General features: G+C 42.9%; 1 long non-coding RNA gene across 4 annotated transcripts in view; it reads right to left on the bottom strand.

Moving 5' to 3' along the window:
• The window catches only part of LOC128351933 (uncharacterized), a 33,462-nt gene that overhangs the window by 20,338 nt on the left and 904 nt on the right, over positions 1 to 12,220 (bottom strand). For 2 of the 4 annotated variants that reach the window (XR_008320119.1, XR_008320123.1), the window contains exon 2: positions 11,323 to 11,567. The exons of the other annotated variants lie outside the window; for them this stretch is intronic. This is a non-coding gene — a long non-coding RNA (uncharacterized LOC128351933). The remainder of the gene's footprint in view (positions 1 to 11,322; positions 11,568 to 12,220) is intronic. 4 annotated transcript variants of the gene reach the window in all.

Raw genomic sequence — 12,220 nt, 5'->3', positions numbered from 1 at the left:
TAGTAATATGCTTCCCTGCAACTAGTGAAATTTTACACTAGGAAAGCAGCACACTAAGGGATCAGGGGTGGGTATTTGCAATGACATGTTTTTCCATACAATTTATTTCACTGTGTTTCATTTAAAATATTTATGCCCCACCTTTTGAGCCATGGGCTCCTCAAGGCAGTGTAACAAAACCTTTGTAAAAAAACAGATACATAAAAGGAGACCAGAAACTTATTTTCACAAACTACTTCAGCAAACAATAATCAGCCGATCAGAAGCCAAAACGTGACAACAAAAACATAGCTGCAGAATATCTAGCAGAAAAACCCAGCACAACTCAGCAGATGAATCAGAGGGAAATCCCTCAACCTCAGAGAGCACCAAACGCGCTCTGGAATAAAAACCATCTTTATCTAGAACTGGGCACCCAACAAAGAGAAAACGCGACTCAGTGGTAGAGCACCTACTTTCCATGCAGAAGGTCCCAGGTTCAATCCCCAGCATCAGGTAGGGTTGAGAAAAATTCCTGCTTGATGCCCTGGAGAGCCTCTACTAGTCAGTGTAGACACTACTGAGCATGGGGGATCAATGATCTGCCTTGCTCAGTCCGCACAGTGTAAGGGAGCTTCATATATTCAAGAGAGGGCTGAGTGTTGTTCCCTTGGGTAGAGTCCCAAAGTCTTGGTCCCATGCTAAGAAAGTGCTGTCCTTCGTAATGCCCTGCTGTATGTCAAGCAGCAAGAGATCTGAAGCTGGTATTGACCTTTAAAGCTCTACATGGCTTTGGACCACATTCGCCCATATGAACCTACCAGGGCCCTCTGCTTCCCAATTCAGGCCCTGCTCATGGCCCTGCCACTAACAGATATCTGGTTGGCAGGGACTAGAGACAGGGCCTTTTCGGTGGTGGCCCCTCAGCTTTGGAACACCCTTCCTGAAGAGTTTAGGCATGCTCCTTCCCTCATTTTTTTTTTAAAAAAGCAATTAAAAACACATCAAGAGGCTTTTAAATGTTTTAGCTGCTGCTTATATCTGGTAGGTTATACCAGATATAAGGGGAAGAGAGTTGGTCTTGTGGTAGCAAGCATGACTTGTCCCCTTAAGCTAAGCAGGGTCCACCCTGGTTGCATACAAAAGAGAGACTAGAAGTGTGAGTACTGTAAGATATTCCCCTTAGGGGATGGAGCTGCTCTGGGAAGAGTATCTAGGCTCCAAGTTCCTTCCCTGGCATCTCCAAGATGGGGCTGAGAGAGATTCCTGCCTGCAACCTTGGAGAAGCCGCTGCCAGTCTGTGTAGACAACACTGAGCAAGATGGACCAATGGTCTGACTCAGTATATGGCAGCTTCCTATGTTCTTTAGTTTTTACAGTTCTCAGTTTTTATCTTTTTTAAGAACTTTTAATTTGAAACTTTTAAAAATTGTAATTTTAAATGTCATTTTAGTGTGGTCTTTTAACTTGTTTAACTTAACTTAATGAGCCCCTGGTGGCGCAGTGGTAAAACTGTCGCCCTGTAACCAGAAGGTTGCAAGTTTGATCCTGACCAAGGGCTCAAGGTTGACTCAGCCTTCCATCCTTCCGAGGTCGGTAAAATGAGTACCCAGAATGATTGCTAAATCATTGTAAACCGCTTAGAGAGCTTTCAGCTATAGAGCGGTATATAAATGTAAGTGCTATTGCTATTAACTTATTTAATTGTATTAGTTTTTTATTCTACATTGTATCTATTTTATTAATGTTGTGAGCCACTCTGAGCAATAGTGTACTGGAGGGGCAGGGTACAAACATTTTAAATAATAAATAAACAAACAAATAAATAAATAGGACCTCCAAAGAAGATCTTAAACTACAGGTAGGTTCATATGCAGGGGGAAGTTGGTCCTTTCGGGCAATCCACCTCTGCTATAATCTAAATAAACCATTGCTGTATTTATCTGAATAGAAGATGATTCTGAATTCAAGATGACCCCCTTAAAAATAGAGGTTAAAGACAGAATATACCTCAAAAGAACAGGGCTATGAATTTAAGATGGACACCCCCTCCACCCGATTTTTAATACCAAAGAACTTAGAAAAAAACCTAGTCTTGGATTCAAGTAAATACAGTATTTACACTTTGACAACTAAAGCAGGAAATAGGGATCAGACTGCCCTGCTGTCCACTGTATCACATTGGCTCATGGAAATTCACTTCTTTCAAGCCCCTTAGTAGAACAAGAAAGGATTCACTTTCCCACTTTCTTCCCCAATTCTTCTCACACCTAATTCTGATTTTATCTGCAATGAAGAAAGCAGCTTTGGAAGTTAAGTGTACAGATGTCAGTCTAAATGTTTTACATGTCACCAGCTTGAATTCATTTACATTTATTTTCCTATTGTTTTATATCTCTTTATGACAATGTACTGCATAATACAGTTTCAGTCTTTACTGTACAACTAATTCTCTACCATTAATTTGTCAACATGATTACTGGCTTTGCCACCAAGTAAAGCAAGATGACTTGAAATATGTACTACACATTTCCTGTTCTCTCAAGGAGGTTGAAATGACAAAGATTTACAGAGGAAATTTATCTTTCTGCTTTGGACTGTCTATAATTTTATGAAAACTACAATTTGATTGTGATTTTGCAAATGGAAGAATTCGAAATCTCAACCTGAAATAAAAATAAAACATCCATCTAATATATTAATTACCTAAGTTAGAGAGTCCCAACAGAAATGTGAGTTGCAAAACAATCACAGAGAGAAAGAGTGAAAGAGTGACATGGAACAAAGTGGTAGCAATTCAAATCACCTCCTGGGCCAACAGTTCTTTAAATATAGCATATTCTTGCTGTGAGCTTTTTCTAAACTAGTACAGGGGAAGTCTCTCACAACCTAATAGCAGAGTAATTCAAGCTTAAGGTATTGGCCACTAATTAGGGGTTGGATTTCCAAGCACAAAGGGAATTTAGTGCTGAAGATCATTTCCCGTACCTTCCAGAAGCATCATTATTCCAGTTTTACAGATAGGGAAACTGAGGCTGAGAGAGCAGGCTGCTGGTTTACCCATGCATGTTCATCACTTGTGTGAGAAAGGAACTGTGGTGATCGGTATGTGTTGATGAGACATCACACTATGCATAACCCTATCAGAGGAACATCTAAGGGTGCTATACAACAGATAATTTATAGAACTCACTGCCATGGTATGTGGCGATGGCCACTAGTTTAGGTTGCTTTAAAAGCAGATCATTAGACGCATTCATGGAAGAGAGTTCTATCACTGGCTATTAGTTATGATAGTCACTGGCTATGTGGAACCTTCATGTTCAGGCAGGGGTAGTATAGCTGTGACTACTAGTTATGACAAGCAAAGGAGCCTTTTGCCTTCATACCCTGGCTTGCCAGGGTCATCTGGCTTGCCACTAGAAGAAACATAAGGATGAACCCAGTGACTTTTGGTCTAAAGCAGCTCTTTTTACCTTTATTATTTATTTATGTAAAATATGTATAGCCTGCCTCTCGAGTGCAATACTGCTCACAACAATAAAACAGATAAAACATTAAAAACAGTATACATTTATAAACAAAGCAATAAAACTGATAAAATGCTAGAGAGTAGGGCCCACACATCTTATTTTCAACACTCTTACGAGTGTACAGTGTACACAGGCACAGATCTGTACACAGGTACAGTCATTCACATGTTATGCTAAATGAAGGAACAGAAGTACACTTCCTATCTGTGCTATGCATTTGAAGGGCCTGTATCCAGGTCTACTTCTAAAATGAACACATGTACAGTCATTCACACAAACAAATGTACAGACATCCGTACACTTGTACAGCATAATGTCTTAGTCAGGCTGGTAAAACTTAATAAATCAACTGAAACAGACCCAATTTAAAAAAATCAAAAACCCATCAGACTGTCATGCAAACATTTAAAAGCCTCGCTAAACAAATTAGTGTTAACTTTTTTTCCAAAAACCCTCAGGGAGGGAGCATGTTGAAGTTCTTCTGGGAGGACATTTCAGAGCAAGGGGTCATAGCTGAGAAAGTCTCAACTCAAGTCAACAAAAATTTCAGTCAGTGGCGGGGACATGATCAGGACCTGAGATGATGAACAGAGAATCATCTGGGCGAATGCAGTCCAACAGTTACCCTAGCTCCAAGCTGTGTAGGGCTTTAAAGATAAAAACAAGCTGTTTGAATTTAGCCCAGAAGTAGACTGGCAACTAGTAAAGCTGCCACAGGAGACATGATCCTCGAGAAGTGACTACTAGTGCCTGTGAGCATCCTTGCAGCAGCAGCATTCTGGGCCTGCTGAAGCTTCTGAACTGTCTTCAAGGGCAGCCCCATATAAAACACATTGCATTAGTCCATCAATGCATAAGTGACTGTGGACATGTCTGCCTTCTCCAACTACGATTGTAGCTGCTGTACCAGTTATGCTCCTGATGGCTATCCACCTTATGGGCGTTTTCTGCATATGTAACCACGTGAGTAGACTCTCAGCTGTGGCGAGTCGGCGACTGATGGAAAAAATTGTACCATGAAAAGCCAAGACCCAGTAAAACCATGTGCACTTCATGGTCACATGCACCATGGCAAGCAACCATGGGCTTGTGTGTGGGCTTCTCAGAGGCATCTGGTGGGCCACTGTGGGAAACAGGATGCTGGACTGGAAAGGCTTTGGGCCTGATCCAGCAGGGCTGTTCTTATGTCCTAACCACAGGGTGAGCAGACATCTGCCATTCGTCAGAAAATGTTGTGGGGAGGAAGACACAGAAGACATTTCAAGCCACACAAATTCAGGCGAAACCGATTAAAAAATCAAAGAAGAGGAGAGAGAAAAATGGAGAGATTCTGTGAAAAAGAAGTGTTTAGACACTGGCTGTCTGCTCCAATTTCCCTACCCAGCAAAGCCCCCTTGCCCTGAGAATGACAGTCGATTCCATAAATTAACTGAAAATCCCTCTTCTCAAGAGTCTAAGTTATCTCTCCGTTGCCTGCAGCTCTGATTTAGAATAGGAGCGCGTTTGTTTACTGTTTTAATTAATGCTGCTTTTCAGCGTGGAGCCGGGGAGGGGAAATGAGCTGACTCGATAAACAGGTGTAGCTGTTCGGCGTTATATTTGCGATCATTCAGGGCTCGCACCAGATTAATCAAGCTTGACTGGAGATGAACCTCCCAACAGAAAAGGTAGATCAACTCCACTGGATGCCCAGTAGGTGAGGATTATTTTAACTGCTAGCCTGTGATTGGAAAGGCTTAGAGAAAGACAGTCATCTCAGTTGGGATTTCTCTCCTCTCCTCTCCCTCCCTTTCAGAGAACATTTTGAATCTCCACCGCAGAACAGTTAAGGAGTCCTGGAGAATATACAAATCGCTTCTCCCACCTGCTTTCCAACCTGACTCCCACTGAAGAAGCAGCAAATTGTCGATGTTATTTAAAAGCATTGCAATGTTGCTTTGGTGGGGGAAATGCATTAAGAGACCAGGGAATTGTTGAGGTCCCCCCCCCCACCAACCTTTTAAAGGACAGTACAAAGAGTGGGGTTTCAGAATGGATTCCTTTTCTTATTTCTAGCTGTATTTTAGAATGTGTGGATATAGTTGCAAATATGTAATATGAGAAAATAGCAAGTAGTAATGGAGAAAATATTGCTTGAACAGTCGTTCCTAGGGAGGTGGATTTAATTCAAACTGGTGGATGCATTTTTCTTTTTTAGCCTACTTTTCTTAAGGAAAGTAAGTTTATGAGATCACCCAGCATTGTGTGTGTCGTCGTCCCCATCAACTTCGCAATACCTGGACCAAAATGAACCAAATTTGGTACAGTTGTAGGGACACTTAGGCACACCTCAATGGCATAGTTTGTGATGATGTCATTCACCCCAGTTCAAGATGGCAGACATGTAAACGTTTCAGGCACAATTTAAAAGAATGTTTTCTTTGTCATGAACCCCACTGCCCATTGAGATCATCAGGAGAGGTCCGTCTGCAGTTGCCAATCAGGGATGGGCCTTCTCCACTGCTGCCCCGAAGCTTTGAAATGCTCTCCCTGCTGAAATATGAGCCTCCCCATCTCTGACAACTTTTAAAAAGTCTTTAAAGATGTATTTGTCCACCCAGGCTTTTAATTAAAGATTGTTTAATAGTTTTAACATTGTTTTAAAATTTTTAAATTGTTGTAGTGTTTTAATTTTTCTGTGGTCATTTATTTTGTTTTAACTAATGTTTTAACTTTTTCTGTCTGTTTTGCTTTGTTGTAAACCGCCCAGAGATGTAAGTTTTAGGTGGAATAAAAAATTGTTAAATAAATAAATAAATGAGCTAACCAATTTGAACCAAATTTGCTGCAGCTGTAGGGATAACTCAATGGCGTAGTTTGTGATGATGTCATCCACCCAGAGCTAAGATCCTGGACGTGTGTATGTTTACGGCTGAAGTGGACTAATTTGTAAGGATAGTAATTATCAATTAAGATGAAAGTGAAAGGAATTTGGGCAGATTAGTTCTTACCAGAATGTTTTTTTTACTGTCCCTGTAAGCAGATAATATAAAGAGACCCATCCTGTGTAGCAGGGATAGGCTACCTTGGTTCTCTAGCTGTTGTACTACAACTCCCATCATCCCCAGCCACAATAAATTATGCCAAGATCAGAAGTATTGTATGAAACCACCAGTCCTGGCATATTCTGCCTTACTTGCAGTACAGAACCAGACACCTGTAAATTAGATTTGAAATGAGGGACAGATGTCCTGCAACTAGGGCAGAATATGCCGAGATTGGTGGGTTCATATAACACACCCAATCTCAGCAAATAGTTTCCAAGATTGGAAGTAGGGCATGCCTCATTCCTGGGGTTCCAGCTGCTTTGCTGAACTGGAGGCTCAGACCAAGACAAGAATCTAGAGAAGCCGGCACTGGTGGTAGGTGCCCTGCCCTCTCACTCAAAATGGTTCCAGACTGGTATGACCATCAAACTGAACGGGGGGCTGATTCAACTCAAACCAGCTCACGGACTGGCAGTCTGGTTCGAATCTGGCTCAAATCCAGACTGAACCACTGGAATCTGTTCCATTCACCCACTAGCACAGAGGTGGTCTTGGGGATCAACGGTGGACACTTTTGAGGGTTGTGGGTCCTCAGCAGCTGACTAATGATACAAGCTCTGATGCCAGCCCTACCACTGGGGAGAAAAGGCCAGCACAACAGAAGATTTTTCATTTTTCCAGAGGGCGAATCACCTAAATGGCAATTTTGATCAGGAAATGTTCAGTCCTCCTTATCTGTGTTGGCTCTAAGTGTCAAATGAGAGGAGAGCTGGTTCTGTGGTAGCAAGCATGACTTGTCCCCTTTGCTAAGCAGGGTCTGCTCTGGTTTGCATTTGAATGGGAGACTACATGTGAGCACTGTAAGAGCGCCTTTAGGGGATGGGGCTGCTCTGGCAAGGATATTCCCTCCCTGGAATCTCCAAAATAGGGCTGAGAGCAACTCCTGCCTGGAGAAAATGCTGCCAGTTTGTGCAGACAATATTGAGCTAGATGGACCAGTGGTCTGACTCAGTATAAGGCAGCTTTCTGTGTCTCTTATGAAAATGACTCTGATGTAAGAAATTACAAGATGAGGGTGACAGCAGGGTCAGATTAAGCTTTTTGCCGCCCATAGGCAACCAAAGATTTGCCGCCCTGCCTTGAGGGGCTCAATGGCTATCCTTGTAAAGGTCAATCCAGCAAGGACTCCCCTTTAAAAGTAAAGGGCTTTGGAGGGGGGAGGAGGGGGGAATTAAATCTTTTTCCACCTTTTAAAAATGCCGGCAGAGAGACAGCTCCTCTCATGGGCCCACCTGCCTCTCAAATGTGCTGAAATGGGCAGAAAATGGCCTGACCTGTCATTTGGGAGGCAGGCGGGACTATGGAAGGAGCTTTCGTCGCTATCCCAACTGCACAGTGGTGTTTTTAAAAAGCTAGCAAAAATCATTTAACTTTCCCCTGACCCAAGTCCTTTACTTGACACCACCCTCAAAATTTGCCACCCCTCAAAATTTGCCGCCATAGGCAAGTGCCTATGTTGCCTATGCATTAATCCACGCCTGGGTGACAGTGCAACACGACATCATGTGATGCCTTCTTTTCCTGAATAACATGCAAATGAAGCCAGATTCCAAAAATGATGGTGTGTTTTTTTTTTTTTTTTTAAATCCAGTTTTGCTTCAAGACAACTTAACTTCTCATCCTCTAGGGGAAAGTGAATAATAGGAAATTAAGAGGCTTCTGTGCAAACAGCAGCGTGCTCATCTTAGGGGTCTGCATTCCTAGATTAGCAACCACATGATGCATTTTAAATAAATATTGGCGAGGAGGGAGAAAAATAAAGGCTGGCAAGAGCAGAATCTGAGCTTGCCGTATGGCTGCTGTGTCATACTTAGCATGTATTTGCTTGTTTTGCATGAGTGCCTTAGTGAATGTCATTCAGTTGATCGAGGAACTAATGATGAGGCTGCTACTTTGATTTCTTAAGAATATATATTCAGGCTGTGGCTGCTAGCACAGCCTGTTCTCTTTTGGGGAGGAGAGCTGGTCTTGTGGTAGCGAGCATGAACTGACTTCTTTGCTAAGCAGCATCTGCCTTGGTTTGCATTTGGATGGGAGATTCCATATGAGAGCTGTAAGATATTCCCCTTAAGTGATGGGGCCATAGCTCAATGCATGCAAAAGGCCCTAGATTCAATTCCTGGCATCTCCAGGTAGGAAAGGCACCTGTAACCTTGGAGAGCCGCTGCCAGTCAGCGCAGAGAGTGCTGAGCTAGATGGACCAATGGTCTGACATATGGCAGCTTCCTTCCTGGGTGTGTGGTAATAAACTGTATTTAAATCAATGAGATTTATGTATACCTAATTGTGTTCAGGACTGGGGTAGCAGTACACCACTGATTCAGTTACATTAACCATGTGCTGTCCATAACAAACATTTTATTACTGATGTACATTAAAAAAAATTTTAAGTTATGTATTTGATTTCTAAGCCAGTTTTCTAAAAATACATTTACCTCTCAAAAACCAATTACAGTAGAAGACTGAAGCTCTGAGACACGGGCTGTCGGCCTTGGGTCCCCAAATGTTTTGGGGCCATTGTGGCTGGGGTTGATGGGAGTGCTGGAGAGTGAAGATTACCTAACCCTGGTATAGTGGTTAGCAGGATGGACCAGGACCAAGGAGACCTGAGTTCAAATCCCTATTCAGCCATGAAACTCACTGGGTGACTCTGGGCCAGTCAAGTCTCTCTCAGCCTAACCTACCTCACAAGGTTGTTGTGAGTGTAAGCATAACCATGTACACTGCTCTGGGCACCTTGGAGGAAGAGCGGGATATAAATGTAAAAATTAATTAAATGAATAAAATAACGAGACAAACAGAAGTCAAGGTAGGGGTCAGAGGAAGGTAGCAGGCAGTGCCATCATACCAGAGACCTTTTACACAGACTGACTAGCAAACTCTGTGGTGGAAACTTTATAGGTAAACAAGGATTGGCCCTTGACAGTCAGCTGACAATGCTCAGAATGCCTGGTACTGCAACCTAGGTGGCGCCCTTGAAGCACAATACCCACACTGCTAGACTTGCAGGGGAAAGGAAGTACTTGTGGCATAAGAATTAGGATGGAAGCTCTTATACTGAGTCAAAACATTGGTCCATCTGGCTCAGTATTATCTACACAGACTAGCAGCAACTTCTCCAGGATTACAGGCAGGAATCTCTCTCAGCCCTATCTTGGAGATGCCAGGAAGTGAAACTTGGGACATTCTGCATAAAAACATGCAGACGTTCTTCCCATCCCCTAAGGGGAATATCTTACAGTGCTCATATGTAGTCTCCCATGCAAATAAAAACCAGGGCAGACCCTGCTTAGCAAAGGGGACAATTCATGCTTGCTACCACAAGACCAGCTTTCCTTCCATAAAAGGTTGAAACCCCATCTCCTAGAAACTTGGTAACATTCTGCATAAAAACATGCAGACGCTCTTCCCAGAGTGGCCCCATCCCCTAAGGGGAATATCTTACAGTGCTCACATGAAGTCTCCCATGCAAATGAAAACCAGGGTAGATCCTGCTTAGCAAAGGGGAAAATTCATGCTTGCTACCACAAGACCAGCTTTTCTTCCATAAAGGTTGAAAACCCATCTCCTAGAGTTTCAGGTAGTGGTTAGCAGGAATGCCTAGGAAGGAACATAGGAAACTGCCTTATACCGAGTCAGATGATTGATCCATCTAGCTCAGTATTGTCTACCCAGACGGGCAGCTGTTTCTCCAAGGTTATAGGGTACTAGGGACTGATTGCTAGCAGCCTCTGTTTGAAACGCTTTCCTGGCACCTTATGGCACTCAAATAAATCCTTTTTGGAAAGGTTGGGAACCATAAATATAAACTTGGCTTCTCTGCTGATAGTGGATTAATTCTGGCTCTCTTCTCCCCATCTATATATAGTTTAATTCTCTGTCATTTGTAATTTAATTGTAAACCGCTCTGAGCCTTTTTGGAAGGGTGGTATAAAAATTGAATGAATAAATAAATAATAAATAATTTGGACTTAAATAGTCTGGGAGAAATGGACAAGGCAGCATTTTAGCAACCTCCATCTTCTCTCTCCTGATCCCAGATAACCAGCAAGAAATATAGGAGGCAACACAGTTTCTTTGACCCATCTTGTGAATCCAAAATAAATGCCTTAAAAAGTGGTGGTTGCGGGGGTGGGGGGAAGATATCAATGGCATTAAAGTATCTCGCTGCAGCTATCAGCTCAAGCTTCACGATGGTGGCTGATAGAGTTGCAATACCTACTGTGCGACAATAAACCATTTATCTTATCTGTGTTTATATAAGGCTAAATGCTGCCCTACTGTGTCAAAAACCATGGGGGAGCCCAGGGAAACTGCTTGGCAGTGGCTTTGTGGAGCGGGCTGTTGTGATGTCGCTGGTTTTCAACATCACTTCCCACCCACCCCCACAACTTTGATAAAGAGTAAGGCCAGAAGCTCAGATTCCTTCCTATAGGGCATTTTAATACAATGACACTTTTAATTGTTCTTTGTATTGTATGTTTTTTAACTTTTGTAAACCGCAGGGGAGGGGGCTAAAGCATGAGATACAGTCAGATCTTGGGGTTTCTTTCTTTTTTGCAATTGCATAGCTGATTATGCTGTTTACATCACATTATATGTCCCGCCATGCATACATATGTACTACCACGATCTGTTTCTCTTTAAAGAAGAAAAATGAGCGAGAGAGTGAGAGCGAGAGAGAGAGAGAAGGCTAGCAGTCTGCAAGCATATGAACGACTTACGTCTTGTTGATTCTAGTCTTTTCCTAGCTCAATGAGATCTCATGGCCCATGCTGTCCAATGGGAGTTTCCCCACATTTCCCGGGGCATTAATACATTTTCCCAGGGTTTTGGATTTTTTTCATAGTCTTGTGAGGTCTGGAATTTACTTGAGAAAACTGCATGTTTCTATCTTTTGTGGTTTGGTCTGGGAGTTTCAGGTCAGTCTGTCAGTCCATGAGAGAGGCCCACGCGCACTCTCTCATATCTATCACACACACACAAATACAAACACACATAAAATATCTTCAACCATGTACCACCTTGATGACCCAGACAATCAAAACAGAATACTACTAAAACTATTTATATACTGCTTTTCAACAAAAAGTTCTCAAAGCAGTTTACACAGAAAAAGAATGTAAGTAAATGGTTTCCTGTCCTGGAAGGGCTCACAGTCTACAAATAAACACAAAGTAAACACAATCAACAGCCACTGGAGGGTAGGGGTGTGCACAAAACCAGCTGGCCTGGTTTAGTTTGAGTCCAAACGACCAGAACTGGGCCAGTTCAGCTCGGCACCCGCTTGAACTCCCCTCTCGTTCGATTCAGTTCGGGGGGATTGCGACCTTTTAAAACATTATTTCTTTTCACTCCCTCCCTCCGAGGGGGTTCTCTGAGCTCATGGGGTGGGGGTGTTTCTGGAATTCCCCCTCCCCCCATCAGCTTCTGTTATGGTGAAAATTGCCCGGTCCGGGCAGTCTTCAGCACGTTCCTGGCCTGCCCTGTGTGGCGGCAGCCATTGTGGAGGCCACCGCTCATGCCCAATGGGCCTCTGGGTCATGACTTAGCTAATCTGTCAGCTAATAGAATAATAATAACTAGCTTCACCCACACAGAGCATCTGCGTGCTAGTACTTG

The sequence above is a fragment of the Hemicordylus capensis genome, chromosome 1 (assembly GCF_027244095.1).
Source record: "Hemicordylus capensis ecotype Gifberg chromosome 1, rHemCap1.1.pri, whole genome shotgun sequence".
NCBI classification, from domain to species: domain Eukaryota; kingdom Metazoa; phylum Chordata; class Lepidosauria; order Squamata; family Cordylidae; genus Hemicordylus; species Hemicordylus capensis.
The sequence above is the reverse complement of the archived record's forward strand: the minus strand, read 5'-3'. Positions and strand labels throughout refer to the sequence as shown.